This window comes from Canis lupus, chromosome 19 (assembly GCF_011100685.1).
Source record: "Canis lupus familiaris isolate Mischka breed German Shepherd chromosome 19, alternate assembly UU_Cfam_GSD_1.0, whole genome shotgun sequence".
NCBI classification, from domain to species: domain Eukaryota; kingdom Metazoa; phylum Chordata; class Mammalia; order Carnivora; family Canidae; genus Canis; species Canis lupus.
In genome coordinates, this window is record NC_049240.1 from 4,584,438 (window position 1) to 4,597,895 (window position 13,458).

At 39.6% G+C, this 13,458-nt stretch overlaps 1 non-coding gene across 1 annotated transcript; it reads left to right on the forward strand.

Annotated features, from left to right (window-relative positions):
- The first annotated feature begins 1,712 nt into the window (after positions 1 to 1,712).
- On the forward strand, positions 1,713 to 1,819 carry LOC119864533. Its single transcript, XR_005374360.1, has one exon. It is a non-coding gene; the product is annotated as a U6 spliceosomal RNA (small nuclear RNA).
- Positions 1,820 to 13,458: the final 11,639 nt, after the last annotated feature.

Below are 13,458 nucleotides of genomic sequence, written 5' to 3' on the forward strand. Positions count from 1 at the left end.
CTGTCTTCAGATTTGTACTCTGTGCTCTGCATTTTGACATACATTCTCACGACAATTTGGAGCTGTCCCAAATTTACAGGGAGGGACCCAAAGCTCACCGAAATTAAGTCAAGATTAAGGAACGTACCCAAGTCAGGCAGTAATAAGTAAAATATCTGGGGTTCTAACCCACATCTGGCTGACTCCTCAGCTGATGCTCTTTCCCTGGGCATACTTGCCTTGGTGTTATGCAGCGAACTTTAGGGTACGTAACATTTGCCTGGCATGCTTGTTAAAAAAACAAATCACTGGACTCTGTCTGAGGTTCCAGGGATTGTCATACCCTAGGTGATTCAAACCATAGGACGCTATGGAAAACTCTGGCGTGAAGGATGTCTGTGGGGCCAGGAGCAGAACAGGATCTGTTAAAGTAAGTGGAGTGGGATCTTAATGCCAGACTTGCTTCGTGGCACTGTTTTCACTGGAGCCTCTCTCATCTGGGGCCAAGGTCGCAGGGATTGTTAACACCCACGTCCAGGCGTGCATGTGGATGAACACAGCACTTCCCGAGGTCCCCCAGATCATCTGCTTCAGAGTAGGGCTTTTAGGTAAAGGTTGCAGATACCCCAGTACTTTCACAGATCTACCAATCTGTATGATGTGAAGCCCAGGAACCTGCATTTTTACCCCGCTCCTAGCTGGATGTTATGCACAGTCAACACCAGACATAAAAACAAAGACATAAACAAACCCAGAAGCAGATTCAGTAAATAGCTCTTTCTATGCAGCTTCCAAAATTAGTCTGTGTTCCTGTGTTTCAGTGGCGAATAAATGGGAAAAAAAAAAAAAAAAAAAGTATGACCAAAGGCATCTCCAGGTTTGATTTCAATTAAATTTGTCGTCTGGGCTGGGCCTACCTGTTCAAATCAATACACAGAGAGGAAGGCAATGAGAACATTATGAGAAACAGACGAAATCAGAGCATATCAGATGAATCCTTTTCTTTCCCCCCAGGTCCGTGGAGTGTACACTTCCTAGTTGCTTTTCCCCACAGGCTTTCAAAGGAGACGCTGGGACCAAAGTCCTATGAGAATGCGGTTGATTGAAACTGCAAGAATATTGGAGCATAAGGGCTAGAATTAATTAGCATCCTTAAAACAGCAGCACTAGGCCCTTGAATTTTTGGAACATATGAATGGTAACTGTTGATTTCTCAACCCAAAGCAGAACATCTGTTCTTTTGCAGAGAGTCTAGCAAAGATTGCAATGCAGAGTCAGGTGGGGGTAGTGTTGTTAGGATACGCGGTTCGTACCAGAGCTGTCCATTTGGATTTATTATTAGACAGCACTCAGTATAATTGCTTTCTCAAGAATTTTTAGATGTCTGACACATTCACTGTACATCTTGTGGGGTTTTATTGGGCCTTAATCCTCTGTAAAGTTATTCTAATCACAAACGCACATGAGAAGTGTCCATAAAGTGTAACAATCTGTATTCAGAATTAATTTTTCATTAAACACAATTCATTAATTCCCATCAAGTCATATGGGGATCTTGACTTGCCTGGATCTCTGGGAGATCTAAACGAGCCAGTGAAGGAAGGAAAGGGTGCAGATGAAGGAGGAGAAAGGAATGGGTACAGATGAACTTCTTGTTTCTTAAGAAGTAAATGACTATCCCCAAGAATAAGGTAGAAGCAAAGCAAATGTAACACTTAAAAATAAACAGAATTGTGCTCGCTTCGGCAGCACATATACTAAAATTGGAATGATACAGAGAATATTAGCACGGCCCCTGTGCAAGGATGACACACAAATTCGTGAAGCGTTCCATATTAAAAAAAAAAAACAGAATTATTAAAATTAAGTCCAGAGACTCACGTAGTGAATAATCATACATAAGGTGTCATGATTTTTTATCATTTCCTTATTTCCATTTTAACTCAAGGAGTCCAAGAGACCTCGGGTCTCGTCCCAGCGATACCACACACTCGTTCCGTGGTCTTGGGGACGTCATTTAAATTTTGCACTTAAGGAGAGTTTATGTAAAATGGGGATAATCATTCCTTCCTTTCCTGTGCTCCTATGAGGATGAAAATATAAAAGATCCGTGCAAGGGCCTAGCGAAGTGCCCGATGTAGAGGGCATTTAAAAATGCTAGTGACTTCTCTTCCTTCTCCTGTTGCCAAGTGCTATGCAGCTGATATTTTTATGTTCAGACTTGATGGAATTGGATTATTTAGTTGCCGCTTCACTAAATTAATTGGAAAGTGAACAGCTGACTACATTAATTTTCTGTCTGGTGCTCTACAAACAAATACGGGTTCTTGTTGTTAGCTGAAGTGTGTGGAGAGCCATTCGGTTAGGACTGAGGAGCAAGGGGATGCTTGAAAAGCAGGTTCACTTTCATTTTTACTCAATAGATTATGGTTTTCATTCCATGGTGATGGAAATGAAAAATCAAAATATTGTGGCATTCTCTTTTGTTGCACAGTCTGCCACGCTTTTGGATACCTGAGGCATCCTGCGGAGTCGTGCGTGGGGGAGAGGGGTTAGCAATGGGAGGTGTGACCTGGGGGCAGGCGCTCCTGCTCCTATGGCCTTAGCTTCTGCTCCTTTTGTTTTGGGATGCCTCTGTTCCCTTTCAATGGCTGATATTCTGGTAGGCCTTAAAAACATTAAATATGCTTCTCCACTAGTATTTTCAAAATTTATAAACTCAAGAACTTCTTATACGGTATAAAGAGGCCTATCAAGTGGAAAATGAGAGATCGACAACCAGATGTAGATCATTGGAGGCATTATGAACTTGGCTTTTTCCAATTTATACCTTAATGGTCTGATCTCTGGTTACCTTAAATTGGCTGGATGGCGAGTGATTAACGCTGTTGTGGGTAGAGCTGGCACCTCTGGCTTTTCTAACAGGCTTCCAAATTATGCCATTTGTTAACTAAATTAACTCAGCCTGGTGATTTTATTTCTATAGTCTCCGTCATTGGTGAGTATTATCTCTGTGATAGGGAATGCTTGTAAGAATTTAGATTTCACCTAGCAATTGTTAGCTGCAATTTCTCTTAGCTGCTTTGTTATTATTATCATTTTTTAAAGATTTTTAAATTTATATATTCATGATAGACACAGAGAGAGAGGCAGAGACACAGGCAGAGGGAGAAGCAGGCTCCATGCAGGGAGCCCGACACGGGACTCGATCCCGGGTCTCCAGGATCAGGCCCTGGCCCAAAGGCAGGCGCTAAACCACTGAGCCACCCAGGGATCCCCTGCTTTGTCATTATTGCTTTGACACTAGGAATCGGAATTCCTCTATATGAGTAGAGGGGGAGAGATTAAAGTTAAAAATAAAAGTAAGTAACATATTTTCAGCTTTCACAGAAGATTCCCAAAACACCTTTCAAGGATTCCTCATGCCTTAATCTCGAGAAGGTAAGGGAGAGCTATCTTTTTATAAGACAAAAACGATAGTGTATGATTAACTGTACACTGTGACAGTAACTTTCTACTTTATTTCCCTTCCGTAAGGGTGACATGGAGACAGTGGTGCTTCCGGAGTAAGTGACAGAAATGAAATTAGCACTAGGATTCGGAATCGACACTCTGGACTGCCGTGGAAGACAGACCGGCCAGTTATGAAATGATGAAGTCTGGGTTTTTCTGTATCGATACCTATCATTTATCTGTCTATCAATCATCTGTCAGAGAGCCAAGATTTGGGTAAAGTCCATGCTGGTGAAGCTCTCATGGATATGGCACATTAGTGGATTTGGAAGACACTGAAAAAAAAAAAGTCTAAATTTAAAAAAGAAATGTAGAGTGGCTGTATTGGTTCAGATAACCTGGCAGTAAAAACAAATCCATTCCTGTGATTCCTTCTCCTATGCTCCCTTGCACAAGGTATAGCGTTCTCTTGGCAGGTTTTGTTTTGTTTTGTTTTGTGTTTTTGAGTCAGCGCCAGAAGGAAGACACACAGGTGTCACCAGCGTATTTTTTCCAGAGCCTCAAAAGGAAATTTCAGGTAGATTTCGTTAGGAAATGGTATTCATTGCTGAACTGCAAATTAGATTGCAAGTGCTTTGGGCATTCTTAGTAAATTATATAGCTAAAACCTGGAGCTATACTAAACCCTTTGAATTTAATTTGACTGCTGGCAGCCATCAATGGTTAAAAGATTTTAGAAAACCTGAATGCTAATGCTTGAACGTGCTGGTAGGGGAAGTTGTAGAAAAGACAGGTGGCTCAGGGAGCCAAATAAAACACTGGCCTTTTTACAGACTATTCAAAAACTAATACAATAAAAATGAATATACTGCATAATATCACAAGCAGCGCTAATGTAATCAAGGCCCACACAGCCCGACGAGGTGCAAGTTCATTTTCCACCTTCGGAGTGGTTACTAGTACCATTTACCTCTTCCCTCTACAGTCTTTATTCTGGGAGGGCTCGTCTCCGCCTGTATTGCTGGCCTGTGTCCTTTTGCATGCTAATGCAATATTCTGTTCTAACCTGACCATAACAGATTAGCAAACAAACAAACAAACAAACAAACAAAAAAAATAAAAAACAAAACAAAAAACCCCCCCAAAAAACCCCAAACAGATTAGCAAGTGTCCCTGACTCCCTTTTTTGCCTAATGTGATTCCAGTCGAGCAGGGAACCTGACGTTTGTCTTAAACAGTCCTAAGCATTTTTCATATGAAATTCAATTAAACTATTTCCTAGTCTAAGTGTTCCGTTTCTTACCTTTCAGCAAAATGAAGTTTTCCTTCCTGTGAAAATACTTAAAAGCAAGCAGTTGGAGGAAGGAGGGAGAGGAGCAGGTGGGGGCGGGAGGGGGCGCACCGTGCTGTTTGGCGCAGTCAGCTAATTGTTCTAGCCTTTGTTTTTCTGTTCTCCTTGAAGATGAGCTGTATTTTAATTACCGCATAAAAGATTTGTCTTGATTAGATGGCTAGGAGGTGTCAGTGCTTCTGAAAGAGAGGGAAATGCACAGAGCAGGGAAAGGAGGCAGAGGCAGGAAAAGTGGATTTATTTTGGAAACTTCCTAAGTGTCTGCTTTCTCCTTCTCCCCTGGCCACCGCACACCTCCTTCTCCTGCAGGCTCCATTTCAGGTATAAGAGGAGCCTTGGGATATTTGATGACATGGAGGCCTGAGATTGGACCCTCCTTGCTTGGGATGAGGAATGTACAGATGAGAACTTTGCCTGGAAAGATATCAGGCCAGACCTCTCTGTCTCGATGGCATGAGAAGTAGCTACTACCATGCAGCATCCAGGACTTGCTGGCCTACCTCCTGAGATTGAAGAGAGAGCAGAGTTGAGACCCTGGGTGGGCGATGTGGGAATCAAGATAAACAAGGCTAAAGCCTGTCCTGGCATTGCTCCTACACAGTGGGGAGGTGGGGGAGACAAATAAATGGGTCCCCTGCTGCATGGAATTTCTCTTAGAACATGCAAAGGTGCTCCAGGAGGACAGGGTGGAACGCCCAAGGTCGCCACTGGGGCTCCATCTCAGGACCCCGGGATCATGACCTGAGCCAAAAGCAGGTGCTTAATGGACTGAGGACCCAGGTGCCCCTTGGAGCAAGATAAATTCCTAATTAGAGTGTTTTCAGTGTAGGCTTGCATGTAAAGCAAAGAAAAAAAAGTTGATATTTAGATATCTCAGGCCCCTAAGTATTGCTATTAAACAAAACCCAGACTCCATTAAGTGTACATTTTTCAAACAGCCAACACAATTAATGACATCAGGAGACCATTGCTCAATTCCCCCACGTTTTGTTTTGTTTTGTTGTTTTCTTTCTAACAGAGCCTTTTAAAGAGAATATTCCTCAAGGGAATCTGACCTGTCTCCTCTTTACTCTAGACATTTTTTTTGACTTTTTAAAATTAACAGAGATATAGAACCTACTTTATTTAATACATTGGTTTAAAATTAGTGTATAAGGCATAAATGAGTTTGGCTTCACCTAATAGCTAAAGAAGCAGTAGACATTTAACCTAAGGTAACATTTAGTTGTATAAAGAGCTTTTTTTTAAAAAAAAATGCAAAACACATTTGATTCATTTATATTTTAAAAGGACAATTTCCAACTTCTTTATAAAAGTCAGTATGAGACCCACAACTACCATATTTTCCACTTATTTCCTTTTTATTATTAAACTTTATTATTATTTCCTTTTATTATTAAACTCCTTTTTATTATTAAATAGCATTTTCAGTGCTCTCAGTGAAAGGGCTTTTCAAATCCTGGTTGCGCTAGGGGAATAAACATAGCTGTCCGTTGTCCACCAAGTGAATTTTACAAGGTACAGGAGGGAGGCAGGAACTTGGAGACTCCGTCATCATCGTGTGTGAGAATCAGCCTTGGCCTGACCATCAGGTTGATTCTGGGCTAAGTAAACATGTTTCCTTTGGAGTTCAAGCTTTCAGTGTTCAGGACCATTGCCAACGAGTCGAAATGAGGGAAAAGAGTAAGGAAAGTGTTAAAAAAAAAAAAAAGAGTGTTGCCAAATCTGGAAAAATTTGCATCATACAATGGCATCATATTTTTATCATGGAAGGCATAATTTTCCCTATCATTGCCACTCGAGTTTGTTTTGCTAAAAGTAAGCAATTATTGAATGCCTGATGAATATGTGATCTAGATGTGGCCGTTCATATTTAAGTGGATGCTATTTTCTTTTTTTTCAATCCTACTTCTTCAACTTTTTGGTTTTAGAAACTACCCAGGACATTTTGAGGTCCAGAAAGATCAATAGATGTTGAGGCTGAATTTTATAGGATGTGGAAATACTGCAGTAAATTTGATTGGATTGTTTTTAGGTAGAAAATAAACATTTGTCTTTTTAAAGCATTTAATCAACTTTGGGGGGAAAAATTACCCACAAATCAGGAAATGGGTGTTAGAAATCACTGTGCAGTGTTCTAATGTGTTAGATCTCCTTCCTGTGTCTCATGTAGGAGACAGTGAGATAGTGACTGTGAAGCTTGATTTGAAATAGTCGCATATACAGAAGAAAGCCACTAGACCTCCAGACTCCAGTGGGAGAGCCCAATTATTTAAAGAAAGCCTGAGTCAGGAAGCAAATATATGGGCCAGGAAAGATGTAAGTTGGTGGTCTTTTTCTGAAATTTTATGTTAATACAAATTAATTTTTATATTACTTTTCATGAAGCCAGGAAGCTTCTTGAACTTAAGTAGGGATCACTGAGGATGATTGTTCGGGTTTGTCTTTCAACTTGGAGACAATGACTCACAGCATTCATAATAAAAAGAGTATGATTTGTTAAAGAATCAGTAAATCATAAATCAGTTTCTCCTTAGAATGCCTCGTATTTTCTTAGGTGGTGGTGACAATGGAACTTTTTCCCAGGAGAGGGACACGAATTATGTATGAACTAGGTGAAGAAAATCTTATCACTTGCAAAAGGAAAGACCAAAAAGTTCTTATTGAAAAGTCTAGAAGAAGCAATTTGAATCTCCTATGAAGGGGACAGATTTTAACCTGCTATCCAGTGCAATAGGAGATATTTAAAGCTATGCCATGCATCTGATATTAGAATCTGCTCCCTGAGCCTGTCTTATTACTGGCTGTTATTCAATAAAGCATAAAAGAGTTTTAGTTCAATTTATCTTACTCGTATTTGTTGTGGGGGAAGAAAGCCATATGAACCACCAATCTGAATTTATAGTTATTTCACAAAAGACAGAGGCTTGAAAGAATCTTAAAAAGTTAATGCAGTTAACATCCCTGTCAGTCAATTTATGATCGTCTCTCAACGAAAAGCAGTTTTAGAGAAATGATATTTCTCCCAAGGTCTGAGAAGGCCTGTCTTAAGTTTCTTAATTTCAAATTTCAAATGAGATATGTGGACATATGGAGTGTCAGAGGCATCTGTTAAATCAAATCGTGGACATTGCTAGGGTTTATGTGTGTGTGTAAATATGCAGGAGTGTAGAATTTCTGTGGATTATACTGACTAACGGAAGGTCACAGAAGGACACATTTTCCTTCCAAGCTTTAGAAAGCTAGTAATTTTAGGCTATTGAATTTTATGTTAATTGCATATTGCCTAAATAGATTGATCCGGTAAATGGAATTGTAATTACTACAAAAACACATATTTAGAAATTTTAATTTGATAGTTTCATAGGACTGGATGACAAAGAGAGATGAGTTCATTGTTTATTCTGTGCACCTAGGGTTCACGTAGGGCCGAAATGGGATAGTACATGGATGGGATTTTGTAAGTAAAATAAACTCCGGTAAACATGTTGTCAAGTAAATGGAATTTTTTAGGTGTTGAACACTTAAGGAATATTTAGGATCCTTATCAGGAGACAGTTGCATGTCCGTGCTCCGAGTCAGCCAGATCTTGATTAATCAGAAACCAATTCTCCTGACTAGGAATTACTCAGGGCTGCCTCTGCTGCTGGTCATTTCACTTCTTATTAGCATAATCCTCAAGCATATGGAAGGGAGTTGGGAGATAAAACTCAAATCAGCTTTGTTCCTTGCTAACAACTCTGGCAAACTGTTGACACTTCTGGCTAAAATGAAGTTTGGGTATTCTCTGTGGATTTTTATTATTTGTACTGTCCTTGTCTCCGCAGATAATCAACAGCTCACTGCATAATATATAGCAGATGCAACCCGGCTCGTTCTTTTGAATGAGTAATCAGAGGTAATGCAAATTAACACCTTCACCTCAAAAAAAAAAAAACAACAAAAAAAAAAACCAAAAAAAAACTTTAGCATTCACCAGGTTCAGTAAATAGAAGAAGTAATCTTAATCATAGGGTTTTAATGATAAAGGATTGAGAGAAAAAGCAAGGCATTTTCCTCCTGCTTTTTCAGTAGAAGATATACATTCTAATTATATTTGATATCTACGCGATTCAAGTTGGGTTGACCCTACATTTCAATGAACTTGAATAAGCAAAAACAACTCAAGTTAGTTTTCTCCTCCCTTCTTTCTTCTTTCCCAGTAGCTGTGCTAATAATTAATATTGGGGGATATTTGTTTGAGATCTAGAAGTCGTAGTTAAACAACTTTCACTTTTTATTTTAAATAGTCCATATTCGTTGTATAGACTTCAGAAGCCACCCCAAAATATAAACACGTTGGTGAAGCTTTTGATTCTCTTACTTTTGTTTACTTATATTTTTTATGGTGGCTTTCCCTAATAGAATCATATGGTTCATATTGTTTTATAATCTTTTTTCCCTGTTAATGTATCATGTTACTAAATATCCTTCCATATTCCATAACACTACTTTTAAACAGTGTATAGCGTTTCATGCCAATATATTAGAGTTTATTCAATCTCCTAATGCTAGCTAGATAATTGATTCCAGTTTTTTTTTTCAGTTTTTTTTTTAAGATTTTTAGTTATTTATTTGAGAGAGAGAGAGAGAGAGAGAGGGCATGAGAAGGGAGAGGTGCAGAGGGAGAAGCAGACTTCCTGCTGAGCAGGGAGTCTGATGTGGGGCTCCATCCCAGTACCCTTTGATCATGACCTGAGTGGAAGGCAGACGCTTAACCAACTGAGCTACCCAGATGCCCCTTCCAGTTTTCTCCTACTGTAAACAAATATAGGTTAAATATCCTTTATGGTTAGATCTTTGCATAAATCCATATATACATATATATGGTTTTACATATATATACATATACATACACATACATTTTCAGGATAAAGTTCTAGATGGGAAATTGCTGAGTCCTAGAGTACATACACATCTAAAAGCTTTTGAAAAGTTTTGCTAAATTGTCCTTCAGAAAAATAAATAAACAAATAGTCCTTCAGAACAGTTAAACCTATTGATATTTATGTTTGTCATGATTTATTATGTATTTATTTTTAAAGATTTTTTTTTTTTTTATTTTAGAGGGAGAGGGGCAGGGAAAGAGAGAGAGAGAGGGAGAGAAGTAGACTCACTACTGAGCATGGAGCCCCACAAGGGGCTCACAGTCACGACCCTGAGATCGCGACCTGAGCCATCCAGGTGTCCCTATGTTTGTGATAGGCCTAAGTCATGGGGCAACCTTTCCATATGAGTTTTGTTTGATCTCAACAAAGAAAACATAAATTTACCTGTGTGCAGACACAGCCCTGATGGCTGTGGTACTACTGAGTGACACTTGCCTCTTCCCTTAGATCTTTCCTAGCATTTTGACACCTTTAGAATATGCCCGGTTTTCTTCTGGAGTTTTGCAGAATCTGTTTGGTATTCAGGGGAAGTACAAGACCCTCCGTAGAAATGAGTTACTTTAGGTCTGACACCTGTTCTCTACCCCTTCACTCCTCCAAGGGGCAGTTTCTTTTCATCTCCCTGAAATAATAGGATTATTGTGTGTGGTATGCAACACTGAACCCGAACTGGTACCCGAACACTGAACGTGGGGTTCCAGAGTGGGTTGGGTCTGTGAGGGTTGATAGGGGAAACCTGTCACTGCCATATGGAGAGAGACACAAGTTAGAGGCCATATAGGCATGGTTTTAACTACCCCAAGGCCTGTCTAGTGGCTCAGGAATCCCCTTCTTTGGTGCCCAGCGGTGGGGAAGCCTTTTCTACCTTATGATTGCTCTTTGAGCAGAGAAAAATTTCCACTATAAATGGGGAAGGGGAGGGGGCTGAAAGGTACAGAAAATCTTTATTTAAAAGAAAAATACTAAACTTAAACTACATTCTGGGTATATAAAAGTGTTGTGGTTTAATCAATAACATTAACAGACACCAGAAAACTCACCTCATAGTCACAGAGACAGCTTCTGAAAAGCCTTGTTTAGAGCTTTGTTTCTTGTGTCGCCACTACCCCCCATCAAGTGTAATGGCTTTTAGGCATGCATTCTGAGGGTACAACAGACTACCACCAATTATCATGGATTATCAAACTGCTATTTTAGGGTGCTTTGTTCATAGGGGCTCTACACTCATCTACCCATACTCCTTCCTATCACAAGGTAAGAAAAATTTACACTCTGTACACTTGCCACAACTCCCAACAGGGTCTGTGTTTAATACTCATTTTAGGCTGTAGGTCAAAAGAGTATTAGAAAGCTGTGTTATGGGGGCATCTGGGTGGCTCAGTCAGCAAAGTGTTCGACTCTTGATTTTGGTTTAGGTCATGATCTCAGGGTTGTGAGATCATCCCCCCCATCAGGCTACACACTGGGCATGGAGTCCTAAGATCCTCTCTCCCCCTCTGCCCTTCCCTGACCCCCTCTCTCTCCCTCTCTAAAAAAAAAAAAAAAAAGAAAAAAGAAAGCTGTTATGGATCAAAAATTTTTCTTCTAGACTTTGAACCATGTTTACAAAACCAGACACTGGTGTGCCAATATAATTAGTAAGATAGGGCAGCCCAGGTGGCTCAGTGATTTAGCGCTGCCTTCAGCCCAGGGTGTGATCCTGGAGTCCCAGGATTGAGTCCCACGTCGGGGTCCCTACATTGGAGCCTGCTTCTCCCTCTGCCTGTGTCTCTGCCTCTCTCTCTCTGTGTCTCTCATGAATAAATAATAAAAAAAAAACATTAGTAAGATAAATGTATATTCTGATCCTCACCTCTTCTTTCTAAATTTAATAATTCAGGATTTAAAAAATCTTTTCATTAAAAAAGAAAGTCTGTTCTCCATCTGACTATATAGCTATGATGTCGGTTTTTCAGTGTTAATTTCAAAAATACTTTTCTCTTGTTCTCCATTGTATTAAATATAAAAATTTTGGGGGGTTATAAATCATACTTTTTGTTTCAAGAAATGTGGTCACCATATCTATGGTTAAAATACTGCTCATATCCCTCCCCCCTTTTATTTAACAATCCTTTGTCTTCACCTTGAGAGTATACTTACTATTCCCTGTCTCTTTGGGACAGATAGGCTTGGGCAAGCACCCAAAAAGAACAATATTGGATTCATAGGATGAGTAGTTTAATATAGAACTTATTCTCAGGTTTCAAGTTTTGTTTTTCTGTGGTGCATTGTAAACCCAGGTGAACAGTATAAAAAGAAGACAACCCATGTGTGCCCTAACTGTTAGATGCCATCAATAACGGGGTGAGTTAGTTTTCTACTTGTGTCCATCGGCCTCTGGACTCGGAGGGAAGTCATGTGTGAAGGATGCTCTCCAGCCCCATAGCTGCCCATGGGAATCATCGTAAAGCAGTCTGCCAGAAGGAATGTGTGAGCAAATGACAAACGGTACCTGACTCCAGGGGAAAATAGACTTTGGGAAGCTTTTAATGCCAAGCTTTATAATGTTTAGGATGAAATACTGCATCAGATTTCTCATGAGGATGGAAACGACCTCAGATCAGTTTAACAAAGCATTTTCCAGCAGAAGAGAACATGCTTGAATAGAAACAGAAAATAAGCTAGTACTTAGAGCACACAGAGGCCTTCTTTCTTTACCTGTTGCTGGCTCTCCATACTCTTTCATCCTGACTCCTATTCTATAACTCTCAGCCATGCTCACTTAAAAAAAAAAAAGTGTCTGTATGGATTTTCTGTATTAGCCCTGAGAGCAAATAATCTGCCCCATTGAACCCAAAAGTACCCTCATGATCGTCAGTCCACGTGTCCCATTTTTTTTGGTTCAGAAGACATGGACATCACCTTTATATCCACTCAGTCATCAATACCTTTGTTTATCTTCCTTTAACGGACGTCTCATCTCTACCCTGTCCTGCATCCTATTCTCATTTGTCACCATCTCAGCTCAGATCCTCATTCTCTGCCTGGATTAATGCCATTCTTTCCTCCCTATTTCCATCTAGATTGATGAGAATAGGAAAGGTGGAATGGATGCAAGAGACTTTCTCAAATTAAAATTCACACGACCTAGGAGTGGCTGTGGGGAGGAAGGCATCAGTGATATAATTCTTAAAGGATTCCAACCTCATCTGGGTGACCATCTGTCAGGGATGTAGAGAAGAATCCTGCTCTTGATGGCTAAAGGTACTATGCTACCATTTTAATTGCTTAATTTAATTTAATAATTTAATCCAAGACTGCTTTTCTAAGGCTCTTCCCACCATTGTGGCCTGCTCTGAAGTCTGTCTACAATGATCGCTTACATCGTTCTTCTCCATTTTGACACAAAAGCACAGACAAAATGAGGAGGTGGGGATAGTTGTATTTAAGTACCTTCTAATTCCTAAATTCTACAAATTTCTGACTTGCATTGTTAGGAGATAAATAGTTATGTATCTATCCATTCATTCATCTTTTTTCTACTTCCTAATCATATTATTTCCTAAAACTGAGATCTTTTCATGTCTTTGTTTTTTCTTATGGCTCATGAATGTAATACGATAAGAGGAACAGAGCTGTAATTAATATTATTGATCAGGATTCAATAATGAAGGGGAAACACTGAGGGTTCATGATTTATTGATTGATTTTTAATATTTTTAAAAATTTAAATTCAATTTGCCAACGTATTTATTTATTTTTAAATTC